Below are 16,547 nucleotides of genomic sequence, written 5' to 3'. Positions count from 1 at the left end.
ACTGTGGTTATCATTGCTTTATAGGTGAAAAAATGAAGAATTAAATTTCCTTGAACAATTACACATCAGTAGAGAGTAAAAGTGCTAAGACTAGAACTTAGATATATTCCTGATAAGTCCAAGGCTAGTTCTTATACACAAGCTGCCTCTGAAAAAGAATTAAATTAGATTATTCTCCTACCTTCTTCTAATTCCCACTCATCAAAAGATAAAGTAAAATTGGTCAGAAGTTTTGTAAAATAGAAAGCCCCAGATAGAAGATATAAATTCTTTGCTTAATCGGATTGAAAAGAGGAGAGCAGATATATATTGCATCAGTCTTCTAGGACCAGAGCTATAACATTTATTTATAGCAACTTAAAAATTCTGAGCAAACACATCCTAATAATTGATTGAGAGAGACAATAGGAGAAAAATTGGAAATTGTCAGACCAAGAAAAAATAGCCCTAGCCAGTTTGGCTCAGTGGTTGAAGTATTGGCCAAAACTTGAAGGGTCATGGGTGCAATCAGGTCAAGGGCATGCACCTTGGTTGTTGGCTTGATCCCTGGCCCCAGTCAGGGTGCATGTGGAAGGCAACCAATTAATATGTCTCTCTCACATCCATGTTTCTCTCTCTCTGTCTCTCCCGTCCCCTTCTACTCTCTCTAAAAATCAATGAAAAAAAAAATCCTCAGGTGAGTATTAACAACAAAAAAAGGGAAAAAAATATTCATCACACTCATAATCTTCTCAAGACTTCACAAATATGAAAGTGGCATGCATTTTAAAATATTTATGTATGTATATATATATATATATATATCAACTATAAGTAGTTATTATATTCTTTATGGACAGGCTTATGTAACACTATTTGGGAATAAAAACTAACTTTCTTGTGGGAGAGGATATATTAACGTTCTCCATTCAGAGCCACTATCAAGACTAAATAATTGTCTTTTTAGTTCAACATATATTAAGCACAAATTAAGCAGTTGATATACCCTGTTAAATACTGGGAGTACAAAGATAAATCAGATTGTCATACATTAATTTTAGTAGAACATATTATCTTATAATATTAACAAATGAGAAAGTAAACAGAGAAAATAACATTATTTTGAACATAAATCAATAACTTTGCACAGTATTGCAGCTTTTCTGCCTTTTCCAACCTTCCATCCCTGAAACCTTCACCTGAAACCCACTTGGTCCCTTTTCCTATTCTGCTCCTGCAATTTCCTTACCCAACCCATTCTATCTCTACCTGATTCCCCACCATCACGACACACTCAAAAAAAGTAAACTGATGGAAAAAGATCCTCTGATGCAGGTGGTTGTCTCTGCCTGAACAGGTTATTTATTCCTCAGTTGGCAGAAAGAAACAAAAATTTCTTAAAATAGTCTCTGGCTAGAGGGAAAGAGCTGCCTGGAGTTAATGGTTTTGAATGTTTGTCATAGAGGAGTCAAATATGGCAGAAAAATATTAAAGTCCCACTGAACCAGCTATATCAGAGGCCACAGCAAAGAGGTCAACCACAGAAAAAGACACCTGAGTCCAAGGTAACTATGGCAGCAGAGGCCAGAAAAATCAGGCCAAGGGTATTTAGAAGGGTTCTCTATAATGGTCTTTTTAAAATTCTGAATTTGGTGACATCAGCAAGATGTAGCCCTTATTCTCCCTGAATAAACTAAAACTGACTAAAATAATTTTATAGACACTCTGATAATTAGTTAAAAAATCTACACCAACCAAGCATACTCAATAAAAAAAGCTACATACAAAATGGTAGAGAATTTAATGGAGTTTTAACTCACTCTTGCCCCATACAGGTTGAAGAAAACAGTAATCAAGTCAGTCTCCAATTCCATTCAGTGACCTGAAGAGAACTGAGTAAGGCAAACTTTTAACTTTTTAACCTGTCTTCAAGCTACCTGAGGTACTGGTCTATGTGTCACCCAGCCTGGAGCACAGATAGACAACTCTATCTCAGATCACAGGCTAGAAAAATCATCAGGAAGCTGTAGGCATGACTTGTGAAAACTGCAAGGAGACTACAGACCTTCATACACCTGGAGACAAGAGATGAAGGATAGTCAATAGAGCAGCTAAGTCTCCAAAAAGAAGCATGGATGAGACTCCTAGAAAAATTAAGACATTTTAAAGTAGCCAGGTATACTGGAAAATTGGGGGGAAAGCACATATACAGGGCCACAGAAATGCATACACAGAAAAGGCCTGAGAAGACCTTAACTCTTCCACTGAACTTATTAGTGAAGGTCATTCTTTCATAATGGATCCAGTCAGCAAACATTGGGAGAGGTGACCCAAATTTATACAAAAGGCCACAAGGTATACAAAGAAACAGGAAAGTAAACAAAATAAACCTCCAGAAAGCATGACTGAAGAAACACAAGCTTCAGACTTACTAACCAAGGCCTTTAAAACAACTGTCTTTAATATGCTGAAAGAGCTAAAAGAAACAAAAAAAAAAAAATTTAAAAAAACAACAGAAAATGACATTTGAACAAAATGAGAATATCAACAAAGAGAAAGTATAAAAATAAAACCACAAATTCTGTATCTGAGAAATATAATAATTGAATTGAAAGATACACAAGAGAGATTCAAGAACAGCTCAAACAAGCAGAAGAAAGTATCAGTGGACCTGAAGACAAGTCATTAGAAATTATTGAATCAGAAGGGAAAAAAGAAAAGGGAATTAAGAAAAGAGAACAGAGCTTAAAGGATTTATGGGATTTCATAAGAAGACCAATATACAAATTATGGGAAACCCAGAAGGAGAAGAAAGAAAAATATGCAAATAGCATATTTAAAGAAATAATTGCTGAAAACTTCCCAAAATTGAGAAAAGACATGATTATACAAATGCAAAAAGCTTAATTAACTCCAATTAGGATAAACTCAAATAGATTGCATCAAGACATATTCTACTAAAACTTTCAAAAGACAAAGAGAGAATCTTAAAAGCAACAAGAGAAAAGTCACTCATCATGTACAAGATTCATAATCAGATTGCCAGCAGATTTCTCAGCAGAAGCTTTCTGGTAAGAAGGAACTGAATATATATATTTAAGGCAATGAAAGAAAAAATAAAGTGTCAACCGAGAATTCTATATCTACATATGCTTTAAGAATGAGCAGAAGCCCTGACTGGTTGGGTTCAGTTGGTTGGAGCATCAACCTATGCACTAAAGGGCTGCCAGTTTGATTCCTGGTCACGGCATGTGCCTAGGTTGGGGCTTGATCCCCAGTGAGGGGCATGAAGGAGACAGCTGATTGGTGTTTTGCTCTCACAATGATGTATCTCTCTCTACCTTCCTCTCTCCTAAAAAATAAAAAAAATCTCTTTTTTAAAGAGTGAGAAATTAAGACATTTCCAGGTAAACCAAAGCTGAGGGAATTCATTACCACTAGACCTTCCCTGCAAAAAATATACAGATAATCCTTTAAGTTAAAATGCAAGCATGCTAGACAATAACTCAAAGTCATAAAAATATCCAGTTATTTGGTAAAGGTAGATATATGGATAAATGTGAAAACCTCTTGAGAAAACATCAACAAAAATTCATTATTTTGTGCTGAAATCACTTGCTGAATTAACATCTCAACCAAGGACTTATACACAACATTCCAATCACAAATGATATTAAGGTGCCCCCACTTAAAATTATTTCAAAATACTCGAAAGTAGTTAGAAAATGAGACTTGATAAAGTTGTTTCCACAAAAATAATTCTTAGTCTACCACAAAGGATTTCTGAGCAAATAGACTCAAGCATGCCAACATTGATATTGATAAAGAAACCTTATATTGACTTTTCCATTTATATGCAATGAAAACAGAGAATATACATATTAACCATAATGTATTTTTAAACAAAATGACATAAAGCTATTAATAAAAGATTAGGTGAAGTTCCATGGAGAAAGTTTACAATGCTCTTCTGAAATTATTAAATAAAAATGACCTTATTTGAAGACGAAGTAATTAAAGAAATATAGTATTTGGCTTTAATTTACATCTATTTCCTTGATATGTCTCCAACTAGTATAGATTCAGAAATAATTCTGCCACTGAAAACATTTTTCAGAAAAGCATACTTTCAACTAAACAATTGGTACATCTTGTCTTGCAAGATTGATTATTTTTAAATTATTTTTATTTTAATTAATTTTATTAAATTGTTTCCATATGTACATTTTTTTTATTTTTAAATAATACTTTATCTATCACTTTAATTTGTTATGTTAAAGCAAGAATGTGTGCATGATATTTATAACTTCATAAATTTAGCTTAATGCTTTATAAGTTTATAAATGTACCTGAGTATTCAATATTTAGTTCTGTTGATTTTTTTAAAACATTCTGAATACTGTGCATTTTGTTTTATAAAATACTAGTGGCCAAAATAAATCCTGATATATGGCCTTTTGTTCTAAAATGATGATTGCTATATTCTAGAGAAAGTGAAAGAGACAGGCATATGAGATGATTTCAATATTAAATCTGAGTGATCTCAGAGTGATTTGCTTAGACATATAGTAACAGCAGAAAGAGACATTTTCTGATTTTATAGACTTGATTAACTACAAATTGGGAGGCCCAAGTCTATGTTATAGTAAATATATTTAAAAGCTGCCACATATAAGAAATAAATGTAATTTTTATATAACTATATAATATTTGAGTTGGGTTGCAATAGCAGTTGACTGGGTGACATAATGGCATGTTATACTCTTCAATATTTAAATCTTTATTCATTTAAATTTTGCAGCATTTTTTTTCTGGTTGCTAAGTTAACCCCATAGGGTTTTTCTCTATGCATATAATAGTGGTTAAAATAACACTCAGAGGATTCTTAGAAAAGGAGATGCTTGAGATGGCTTTTGAAGAATGCATCTTTGAATGGTGAGTCAAGAAGATGCAGGGAACAGAATGAGCAGAAATTGAGTGATGTAAAAGTAAGTTGTTTACAGCTAAACTACAAGGTACTTCATGTTACAAAAATGGGAAGTCTTCAGCAAAGAATAAGAGATTAAGATGGAAACGCAGCCAGTGGAACAGATTTGAAAAGCTTTGTATGAGAGGGCTGAGACTTCATACTTGGAGAGGCCCCTTATGAAGTCTATGAATTGTTCTATTCAGCGAATGACACGATCAAGTATACACATTTCATATGGACCACCTAGACAGGTATGTAGAGATAAAATTAAGGCAATACATTAAAAAAGGCAAGGACATGAGTTAAAACAGTATTGTCATAGCTGAGGATAATAGCCTCCAAAGGGAGGGACATGGGATATAGTATTTCTCCCAAGGAGAAGAGTATAAGACAATTCATTTGGAGAGAAAAGCAATTGAACTTTTGGCATTCATTTTATAATATATATATATAGTGTATTAATAAAGAAGTTCATTTATAAATTATATAAACTGGAGGCAAGGCCTCAAAAACGTTTATAAGTTAGGGTGCAGGAAAACAAAAGATCAGCGACCCCAGTGTTCTGGATAAGTGTGTGCTGAGCCAGTGATTTTGCTGATGGGGACATACGGTTTCAGTTGTGAAATATTTAGGAGCTAATCTCATCAGTGTTTGATGGTTGTTTGAACATAATGGTTATAGTTATCAAGTATATGCATATGAACATTCCTATATGCTAGTCAGGATGCAAAGCTAGAAGTGAATCTAGGGTCACGAGGTGAGGCAGAGTAAAGCAGCTCAGTAACAGAGGAAGTAGATCAGTGGAAGGCAGAGGTATTCTAGTAGCAAATTAAGAGCAGATGGTGAAAGACTATGTGAAAATTATTTCTGCTATAAATCAAAAAGTACTTTAAATATATGGGAACAAGAAAAATGTTATTGAACTGCAGCATAAAACATTTGAGTTAGCTAACAGGAAGAACTTTGTCAGTAGACATTGTAAAAATCTGTTTAAGAGATCAACCAAAGGACTTGTATGCATGCATGTTAGCATAACCAATGGACACGGACACTGGGGCCATGGGGGTTGGTTCTAGGGGGTGGGAGTGGTGGGGGAGCAGTCAATTGGAGGAAAAGAAGATATATGTAATACTTTAAACAATAAAAAGAAAGAAAGAGGAAAAACCTGTGTTAACACAGAAGGTCATCATTTCTGTTTGCTATGTTTTACAGGTTTATCCTGTGTCCATGCAGAGAACACATCTTCTTATAGTTCAGTATTTTTCTCAGCTGTCAAAAAGTTTACATGGTCAGTTTAATACCCGCTAAATCAGAATCTTCCTTACTGCAGCGTATCACTCATGGACATCTTAATTAATTCTTTGATAATACCATAGAACTTAAAAGATTATAGATATTTAGGAAGAACATGCTTTCACTATTGCAGAATAGAGGACTGGACATTTTGCAGAAATCACACATGTCTTTTGATCCAGTATCAAAAACTCCAGTTTCAGTAGGAATTGGGATATGTTTCCAAGCAATATTAAATGCTCTGATATCATCAGGATGAGAACTACATGGGCTCGCCCAGATGTGATTAGTAGATGTGGCTGCCTCTGCTATGATTCAGGGCTAACAAAAGTAACCACACACCCAAAATGCATTCCCCAGTTGTTTGCTCTAACAACTCCACAATTCTTGAGACCTAGGACATTTCACTTAGGGAAAAAACCAAGGTCCTCAGCATCTGGAGGTCACTGTTAAACTGAACATTACCTTGTAAAAGATAAAGGCCTTGGGAACTGTCTTCATTCAGTCTTATCCTTGAAGGTATCAACATGGGTAACTCATTCCCATCAGGCAGTTGTAACCTTGGGAGGCTTAGAAGCCCAGCCTTGAGAAGATAAGATATGGGGGCTAGGTAAGCTAAGGAAAATCTGTGCCTCCTGTTTCACAGCAGCCACCAGAACAGACCTTGAGAAAATTACTGCAAGCTCTTCACTCAGGATATTCTAACTCTATAAAGACTATAAAATAAGCAAGACTATATAAAGATACGTGTTTGTATAGTAGAAACTCAATTGAGAACACAGTTTTCTTATAACTGTCTGAACTTAAAATAATTCAAGACCATGCTAATTCTTGGTAATTAATAATAATAAGCATTAATGTCAATTAGTAATAATAATTGCATTAATATTAATCATTATAATTATATTAACCATTGTTAATCATTATAAAATTATAATTCTATAATTCTTAATGATAATATATGAATGTTAAAATATTAATATGAATAAATAGTATTGTTTTAATAGGATAACATATTAATTATGCACAGAATTAATCCAGGATAAAGGTTTACTTAATTTCCTTCCAGTTGTGATCCTGAAAAGTTATGTTTGGTAAAACACATGTTCTCAAATGTGCTTATGAGAGAATTTGCAATGTATAGCAATAGATACCATTAATTTTCAACAAAGCTTATTAACTCTTGATACCAAATGCAGATAGCTAACTGCACCAAAGACTGTATGTTCACTATTCTTGCTCACCTCATGCTCACAAAACTTTATGGATGAGAAAATTGAGGCTCAATGAGGCAAAAGACACAGACCAAGGTTACACAAACATCAAAGGGCACAACTGGGATCTTTAAGTAGGTCTGAATGTTCACAGATCCTTCTTGGATCCACTTTAGAATGATTCATTTCATATGTATTTCTTGTCATGTATTGAACGTATTTAATGTTAGAGATGAAAATCCAAAGTGATATAAACTGGAGACAATCCATTAATTGGTGTATTAATGCTTATAAACATGTAGTCATATTAAATAAATATGTACATACTAAGATATAAATTGTAAGTCCATGTTGAGGAGCCCATGATTGTGCTAATGAATTTGGGGAGTTTGTCTCTTTTCCTGTATAAATGTTCAGGTTTCTCATGACTAAGACAATAGGCATATTTTGTTCAGTGCAAGAGCACAGATTCCAGGACATGAGGACATGGGTAGAACAGCTCCACATTGGGCTAGTATGGCAACCCTACTGAATGGAGCTGTATTTCCAATATGGTAACATATTACTGTGTCAGGGCGGATCCTCTGGGAAGCCAAGGCAGGATTTGACATGCAAGACTTGGGAGGTTAACTTTTCTTGTGAGTAAATGGAAAGAGAACAGGAGTAGACAGGGAGAGATTTTAGATCATAGGTCTTGTCTAATACCTGTGAAAAGATAGAGAAAAGGAAGAATCGGGTAGGAACATTCTCAGACAGCAGGCCAGTTGTGAGCCATCTCAGCCAGGTCAAAGGGAGAAGTCCTAAGTTTCAGGGAACAGCCAGCATTAGTAGTCCTATCATGCTCAGTCACTGAGTGGAGCAGCTAGGGGAAGCATGGCCTCAGGTTCACATGGTAGGGGGCAGCTGGCACTGCCAATCAACTCTGCTCCTGGCAGTAGGCTTCCTTGAAGGACATCTGAGCTATGCATCTCCATGGCTGCTACATCTAAAATCAACATGTGGCGAAAGTCTACAGAACGATGGTCTTTATCTCCCTGCATACTTGGCAGGTCCTCTGTTGGGAGGTGAGCAGGCCTACAGCATGACCTTCCCTTTCAGCTGAGGCTAGACCCTCAACCTGCTATAATATCTGGTGTGTTTTAACCATGAAAAGAACCCTGTGTTTGTTTTTTCACTTGGAAAATAATCAACATTTTTGCTTGGAATGAAAATATCTTTGGTGGCAAAATAGAACGTTATTGTCATAAGAGAAAACAAACCAGGGCAAACACTGTGGGATGTTAATGCTCACTAGCCAAGAGAGTGATTAAGCACTTTATTGGCTGACCCATACCTTAAAGAATCAGCTTGTTCAGCACTGAATGAGGCCTGCCTGGTGTTTTACCAATACCTCATCATATGCAACAGCAAACCATTATTGACCACCCGTTGATCAATAGCTGGACCTGTGAATTCAATGAGGTATTAGCAATAGTTCTCATCCCAGACACTATTAAAAATGATCACCCATACTTGTAAAGAGTTCTGCAGTTTTCTGAGCACAATTACATAATTTTGAACATGTAAAACTTGTGAAATGAGATATACTCACATCATATTTTTATGATAACTCAATTTTGTTGACCACTCTATGTCTGACCATGTGCCTAGGATGCTATAGTGAATATCATATTTAATCAATATAGATGTCCTATGAGGTCCCATTATCCTTTCTATTTTATAGTTACAAAACTGATAATCAAATTAAGTGATTCACCCAAGTTGACATAGCTGGCAAGGGAGAGACTCAGAAACTAAATCAAGGTCAAATAACTACAAAGTTACTGCTTAGAGCCAATCTTCCTCCACATTAAGTGATATCTAACAGCAAAGGTTAATAGATGTCACACATCAAGTGATTACTTCAAATAATCAGATGCACCAGGAATTCAAAGAAATGATTGTAAACAGTCCTTTATTTCTGATCATGGCCCAATAATAATTGTTGAATGGATGACCAAACAAAGGGAAAGATTAAATTCATCCATAGCACTGGTAAGTCTGTAAAATCACAGATGGGACAAGGGAGATTTTCCTCAATCTATGGGTCAACTTAAAAAAAAGGAAAGAGAGCCATGAATTTCATTAGAATATAAATTGGAAATGGAAGGAATTATTCAATATTATGAATTATACTAATTAGTTTAGATAGTCTCATATTCAGCTACTATATACTTCATAATTTATAATTGTCTTCCATTGTCATCTTTGTCTCTAGATAGATAGATGATAGATAGATAGATGATAGGTAGGTAGGTAGGTAGATAGATAGATAGATAGATAGATAGATGATAAACTCAACATATATACTCTTGCTAGCCTCTCTCTATATATAGACTATATATGTAGTACTTCCTGCTCTCTTTGTTTGTTTGTTTGTTTGTTCGTTTCTCTCTTTCTCCACAGACATAGGGTGGAGAAAAGTAGGTTTTACAATTGTTCATATGGAAAATTACATAATAAATAATAATACAAAAATAAACCCCATACTTATAACTATAAACCTCCTTTCCCCCACTCTGTATAAATTATTCCTCAATATCCATCACTTGAGTCTATTGTGTCATCTAACATATGTGGAGTGCTCAAAGAGACTAGGTAACTTGCCTAAGGTCAAATAGCAAATAAATTATTTGGCCACAATTCAAAACAAAACTATTTTACCCCCAAAACAAACACTTTCTACTGCATGGCAGTGTCAAATCTCCAAAAAGTTCTTGAGCCCTATTCAGCATAGCAAACCCATGTCCACATGGAACCATTCAGTAAAGAAACAGAACTCCTGAAGAGAAATTGATGCTGTGAGGTTATCCAGGTGGCTATCATTTTACACCCTCACAATCCTGATAGTCCAGTAGATACCACCATCTGACAAAATCTAAGATTCTTCATCATCTAACTTGAAAAATATTACTTAAATCTATACAGAGTTCATAAAAATCATGTGTGTGTGTTTCTGCAATTCACATACCCCCACAATAAGAATAATGTCAAATATCATCAAATATGTGGGAAGATGTCCCTCAATATACCACCAGTTCACACTCACTAATTCTTGACAAATTTTAAGAGCTGTAAAATCTTTAGTCATAAATTGGACAATTGCTCTTCTTCACTAACCTTGGTTCATTAAAGTATGACTAAAATACTCACTAAATTCAGTACAATAAATATTTATTGAGCATTTATTATAAAAAATATATTGCCAAAACTCTGAGGGTAAGGGATTCAAGATAAATATGGCATGGCTCCTAACCTCAAGGAAGTTTGCAACTTTATATGGGAGAAAAGCCATATACAACTGAAAACAAAATAAAGCAGAAATTTTCTTTTTTTAAAAAATATATTTTATTGATTTTTTTACAGAGAGGAAGGGAGAGGGATAGAGAGTTAGAAACATCGATCAGCTGCCTCCTGCACATACTGGGGATGTGCCCACAACCAAGGTACATGCCCTTGACTGGAATTGAACCTGGGACCCTTCAGTCTGTAGGCCGACACTCTATCCACTGAGCCAAACTGGTTAGGGCCAGAATTTGAAATTTTCTAAAATGCCAGTTACATACAATGTATCCTAGGAACATATAAAAGAGAGATACTAGTTTTTACTGAAGGGATTATAGATGGTTTCAGGGATTTAAACTCAACTCCTGGTACCAAAATTTGTATTAGTTATAAATTATGGTGTAACAACCCCCAAATTTTGTGCCTTAAACATTTATCATCTCAATAGTTTCTATCACACATCCTGGTACAGCTTAGTTGAAAGCCCCTGCCTCAAGATCTCTCATAAAGTGTCTTCTGGTCTGCATTTTCTTCTGAAGGGTCTACTGTGGAGAATCTGCTTCTAACTCACTCATATAATGGCTAACAGGACCCAGGTCCTCTCAAGCTATTGAACTGAGAGCCTTAGGTTTTCATTGATCACTGGTTAAAGGCCTTCTCCAAGCCCAGCCTATCTGGGTTTCTCCATAGCACAGCTCCCAAGATGGCAGTCAGCTTCCCTCGAAGTGAAAGGATAAGAGAGCAAGATTGAGCAAGACCTGCTTCACAATTTTTGTGTAATCTAATCCCAGGAGTGACATTTCATCCCTATGTTCATTAGACACGAGTCTCTAGGTGCAGCCCACACTCAAAGGGAGGGGAATCACACAGGCAGGAATAAAAGAGGCAAGATCATTGGGGCCATCTCAGAGTCTGCACGCTAGATTATTCCTTGAAGGATAGGTGGAATTTTAACAGGTAGATATGTAAAGAGTATAGGGGTAGAGGTTTTAGGAAGAGAATGAGCACATATGCCCAGGTAAGACCACAAAGGGGTTTGCTTGAGAGGAGCAAGTAGTAATTCCAGTTTGGTGGGAACATGAATGCGCAACATTAGAGAGTAAGTCTTTGCAGCAGGTCAGGTTAAATAAAGTCTTGCTAACAAGTTAAAGCTTTATTATTTTAGATTTGAGGAATTGTTTATTTTTAACATAACACTAACAGGATAAGAATTGTGCTTCAAGAAAATGAGCCTAGAATTCCTGAAAGATAGACCTGAAGTACGACATACTGTGTGAAGACAAAGAGTTCGTACATTAAGGAAGCTGTCCTAAAGGACAAAGACAGAGCGACTATCATGACCTCAACTAGAACAGCTGCGGTGGGAGGGAAAAGAAGGACTTGTGAAGCAGCATGCCTAGGCTCTACTGTGCATTTCCTATAAATGAATAGTCTTAAATTTCTGATTCTCAAAAATACTTTATTATATGGATTTTCAAAGGTTTTTCCGTTTCTATTATTTTTTCTCCTAACTCTTTCATGCCCTGCTTCAGGGCAACTGTTACCTATTGAATATCACACTAGCAAAAACATTTGATCTGAACCTTGCCCATTCGCCTCTGCTGCCTCAAAGGAGGAAACATATGACCTGTCTTTGATCACACTTTTTTCCTAAAATGAAAACATCCTCCAATATGTGATTCTTATAAAAGGTGAGTGTGAAAATTTTGGGATAAACCACATTTAAGCCCAGGGACTCAGTTAAAGTTAATAAAAACATACCGGGAAAAGAGAAGCTGTTGCAAGGTTTGGTGGATATTTCATTCTTTTGCAAACCTCAGAAAAACCTGTCCAGCCTCAATATAGACAAAAGCTGGAATGAGAGCTCAATTAGTAGCAGTTTCTCAACATTTTGTCCAATTATCTAATAAAGAAAGGCGAGAACCTCGGTACATAAATTTGTTCCATTATGGAAGCAACCTTCAGTGAGTAAGCCAGTCAGCTTTATTATTCAAATCATCAATGTGATGCTTGTAAAATGAAACAAAGGCAGCTCTTTAATGATAAATATTACAATGCAGCTACTTTTCACATATGTCTCCACACACACACACGTTGTGAACCATTCGCTGAAGTATAAATGAGACAACCAAGTGACAATTCAGATACAAGAAAAATAGACAAAGCCGCAAACAGAATGGATTATCCAGTTACTTCTCTGACATTATTGCCGCTTTTAGGGAACAGCTGACTTTAGTCATCAGTTTCCATCATCTGTTCTGTTTTCTTTTGCAGACTTTTGCTATGGAACTTTTTACCCAAGATGCTGGGTAAAAATCAGGACTAGATACACATCTAGAAGGCAATCCTTCAAATTAGCACCCCCTCTCTCTTTAATTTCAAGAAGGGATGAAGCTCTTAGGGGGTCCGTCCTTTGACAGATCTTTTAGCTGCAGAGGCTGGAAATCTCCTGGATCAACAAGGTCACTACCATGTTCACCCAGCCCGAGTCTCCTGGAGTTCTGCAGGCTGAGAGCAAAAAGAATGAAGGCCCAGAAACAGCTTAAGAGATAAGCTTCTGAGACTGAAGTCAGGGTCAGGTCTTCTGGAAATGTCAAAGCAGACACATCGCCAGAAGTATTACAGTTAGCACCACTCACATATGTTCTTGTATTGGTCTCCTTACATTTGGACACATTTTTTTTCTCTTCAACGCAAAGAACAAGCTGTGCGCATTCCAGCAGCATCCTGAAGCCATATTTGCCTGGTGAACAATATTTTTTACAGAAGCCCTATCACCTTTGCAGACCCTTTGCTTATAGCTATGATAACCGTCTCTCCCTGACTCTCTGTGATTCACACACAGCAAATCTCTCATATTCCAGGCATCGCAATAAAAATCATGGGCATCAGGCATCCATTTTCTGTAGGACCTGGTAGAAGAGCTTCTTATTAATTGCAAATAGCCTGTGACTTTCCCCAAGATCATTAAGACCTACTGTCTACCTGGCCTCAGCTCTCCTTAAACCAAAATGTTTAGATGTCCCTCTTCTTTTACTTACAAGTGCCTCCCTGAGTATTATTGTAGAAAAGTGTGGATGGTCTTTCTCCATTGCTAGTGGGAGTGGGGTTTTTGGGGTGCCGCTGAAATAAGTATTTCACCCCCAAGGGAGAATGAGATGTGGTGGAAAGCTTTTATTTGCATGGAATTACATCCCTCCATTTGCAAAGTCCCATTTCCCTTAACCCAGTCTGGAAGAGGTGCAGCTGGGGATTCAGCAAAGCTAGAAGCAAAGTTAGAGTTCAATGCTTCCATTCCATGGTGAGGCTGGGTCAGCTATAGCATTAGGCTAGGTGCAGTCCATTAGTCCATTGCATGGGGTCTACATGGCTGTGGGACATGTGGGGGAATGCAGGGGAGCCAAGAGAGCATGTTCCTTGCAACAAGAGTCTCGAGAGAGCAAACTCCTTTGCTTAGGAGTTTATTCCCAAAACTTCCCATGCTTGCTTAGGCCATACCTACTCTGTCCAATGGCCTGTTTCCAGGTGTGACTGACAGACAAGCACTTTCCCTATTTCACCCAGATCTTGCAAGGCATGTGTCTATTCACCTCCTGTCCAGTCCGATGGCTTCCTGGGGAGTGTTAAACTCAGCTTCCTGGCAAAGCTGCACCAATGACATGTCTATAAAATGTGTCCTCCCCTTTGCTCCTTTCCAGTTATTAATATCTGGGTTCATTACAACGGTATCCTGAGCACATCCCAAGTAATAGTACTCTCCTGAACTCAACAAATACCGTCAAATGAAACTTCCATGTCTATTCTGAATCTCACAACTCAGCAAGTTGCTGTCCAGTAACAGTGAAACAGGCATCCTGCTTAAATAATGCTATTTGATTATCAACTGCTCAAACAGCATTATTTGCAATCACACCCACATAGTATCTGACAACCTGGTGTCTTATATTCAATCACACCTGCCTCATGAACGCTGCAATCATGAATGGTTTTCAAGATGTGGCATGATTTCCCTCGATCTCAGAGGAAGTCGACCTGCTGGCACAAAGGGTGTCCCTGACCCCAGCTTTGAGAAATGCACACACGATCTAATATAGGCTATTTTCAAGTGAAGAACAGTACCCTGTGGACTCCCCACTCTCCATCCTGTAAAGATAATGTTAGACATCTTATTAGCTAGGGTATAAATTTGGCCATCTTAAGAAATAAAATTAAAATGCTGAGCCAAGAACTGAAGTCACATGGAATGGCCACCTTACTTAATTCTCTGACCCATCCCCATGCAGCCTTTTCCAGAAAGCACAGGTCACGTTGTTTGTAAGCCACACTTCTTCCCAATTAACATTTGATCCTCCTTTAAAATGTGGTCAGGTAATTCTATTCTCTAGCAAAATAGATGAAATAATGACAGTTATTCACACATGAATTTTTCTCAAGGGCATTTCATCTTAACAAGATTTTTTCAAAATTAGCTAATCTGAAGTTCCATGAAAAATATTGTTACCCTCATCCTGCTCTGCTTACCCCAAAAGAAAGTAAAGACAGATTCCCATTAGAGAAAAAGCTTAAAAGGTAAAAAAAAAAAAATCCAGACAAAACTTCAAATATTCTAAGTGAAATAAAGGTGCCAACATACATTTGGTCCTTGCTACATACAAACCTAAGATTGTGATTTAACTAATTATCCTGATACTTCTAATTCAGACAATTGTTTAAAAAAACTTTTAGAGACTGTGAATTTAATGAAGCTTCCTTGAAAAGTTCCCCAATTAGAAGAGTACCAGTTAGAGATAGATTATTTTTAATCAAATGACAATTGGTAGCTGAGAGCTGCATATACAGTCAGCACTCAGCTGGTCATGGAAAGGTGTTCTCTTTCCACAAGAAATACTCTGTAGGCATTAATGGATTTCAGTTACTTTTCAGTGCTAATGTAACATTTTAAGTTAGTTCCACATGAAATAATATCTAAGTTGGTGTGCTGATGCATGCTGTGAACATTATCCATGAAGACCACGCATATACTGTTCCACATAAGAGTGACCATTTTTAATTTTGTTTTCTCTTCTACTGAAAGAGCATATAACTTATTTCTAATAGCATTGGCTAATAAATGCTGAGGACCTATTCTGTGCAAGAATCTTTAGCTTTACCAGCTCTAATCTTCACAAGGTGGTTCTATTGTCCCTGGTTTTATAGATGAGGCTCAGGGAGCTGGTAGGAGCACCATCTAGTCTCCAAGCCCATGCTCCTTCTCTTATCCATTCTGCTTAATCTAGAACATTTTTCAACTCAGAGCTTTAAATAAAAGGATGTAAGATGGTGCCAAAGATTACATTTCCTTATGCTGTCTACAGGGAACTTCAGAGTAAGCCATAGCTTTTTTCTTAAGCCTGAATAAATTCTGGCAAAAAACAGGTGAGAACATGAACACATACATAAATATACACATTCACACACATATCCCTAGAAACAAATTTTCAGAAGTAATGAATAACTTAATAAATAGTTAGTGTTACAGCACCAGCATAAAAAGAAATGTCATTTTCAAGTCCATATGGAGTACTGTGCTAGTATTATGGCAATTAAAACAGATGTAGATATTACAATGTAAATCAGATAACATTGACCCAGACACAAAAAACAGAGGACATGCAGATACATATGCAACTTTATCTTGAGCACATAATAGCAAAAATGTGCAAAATCATAGTGTATATAAATATGTTGTATTAGTCACTAACACACTGTGAATCGTGGACACTGCATAT

This window comes from Eptesicus fuscus, chromosome 11, assembly GCF_027574615.1.
Source record: "Eptesicus fuscus isolate TK198812 chromosome 11, DD_ASM_mEF_20220401, whole genome shotgun sequence".
NCBI classification, from domain to species: Eukaryota; Metazoa; Chordata; class Mammalia; order Chiroptera; family Vespertilionidae; genus Eptesicus; species Eptesicus fuscus.
The sequence above is the reverse complement of the archived record's forward strand: the minus strand, read 5'-3'. Positions refer to the sequence as shown.